This window comes from Wasmannia auropunctata, unplaced genomic scaffold (assembly GCF_000956235.1).
Source record: "Wasmannia auropunctata unplaced genomic scaffold, wasmannia.A_1.0 LD335846.1, whole genome shotgun sequence".
NCBI lineage: Eukaryota > Metazoa > Arthropoda > Insecta > Hymenoptera > Formicidae > Wasmannia > Wasmannia auropunctata.
Window position 1 is genome coordinate 16,997 of NW_012027044.1, and position 911 is coordinate 17,907.

Below are 911 nucleotides of genomic sequence, written 5' to 3' on the forward strand. Positions count from 1 at the left end.
AGGCTGCGTTCCGTTGCGAGTATATAACCTCTTTGGTTGCGACTACCGATTACTGTGTTTTTTTATTGAATTTGTGCATTAATTGCATTCGATTCCTGAAACGGACAGTGGATATAAGAATCATGTATGTATATTTAGAAAATGTATAAATATTTATGTAAATACAAAAATCGATTAGTTTCTTGAGAAACTTAAATATTTTGGTTTACACTTTGCAGCTTTTCTTTTCACGCATTAGCTCATCGCACTTTGTTCCTGACAATTAAACATAGGGGAGATACAAATCACGTATGTATTATAGTCAGAAACTGTATAAATATGTAAGCACAAAGATCGATTAATTAAATTCTTGTGAAACTTAAATATTTTGGTTTACACTTTGCAGCATTCCTTTTCGCACACTAACTCATCGCACTTTGTTTAATATCTACAATAATGGATCTTGAGGAATTGAATAATTATACAAATTTATTATTAATTTGGACCAAAATTATCAAAATGAGATTAAGTTTAAAAAAACGTAAAAAAAGAGTTACAAGAAGATGGTGGGTAAAACCTCATATTGCCAGAAATATGAGACAGCATTTTGGTGCCCATCAAAAGTTGTTTATATATTTCAAAATACATGATCAGGAAGAATTTTTCAAACTTACAAGAATGTCAGTGGAACAGTTTAATTACTTACATGAATTATTAAAACCAAAATTACAAAAAAAAAGTCATAGGGAACCTTTACCTACAGAAATACGTGTTGCAGTGACGTTAAGGTTAGTTTATTCTCTATTGCAAATATTAATATAGTTTATATTTTATTTATTTTGAAAAATATAAAATTGTACAAATTTAAATTATTTTTTAGCTTTCTTGCTCATGGAGATAGCGTGACCACTACAGCTTTATTTTTTCGGATA

The 911-nt window shown here is 28.9% G+C and overlaps 1 long non-coding RNA gene across 1 annotated transcript; it reads left to right on the forward strand.

Moving 5' to 3' along the window:
• Positions 1 to 6: 6 nt before the first annotated feature.
• LOC105455746 lies at positions 7 to 911 on the forward strand. Its single transcript, XR_975154.1, has 4 exons — positions 7 to 124; positions 219 to 288; positions 386 to 767; positions 860 to 911. It is a non-coding gene; the product is annotated as an uncharacterized LOC105455746 (long non-coding RNA).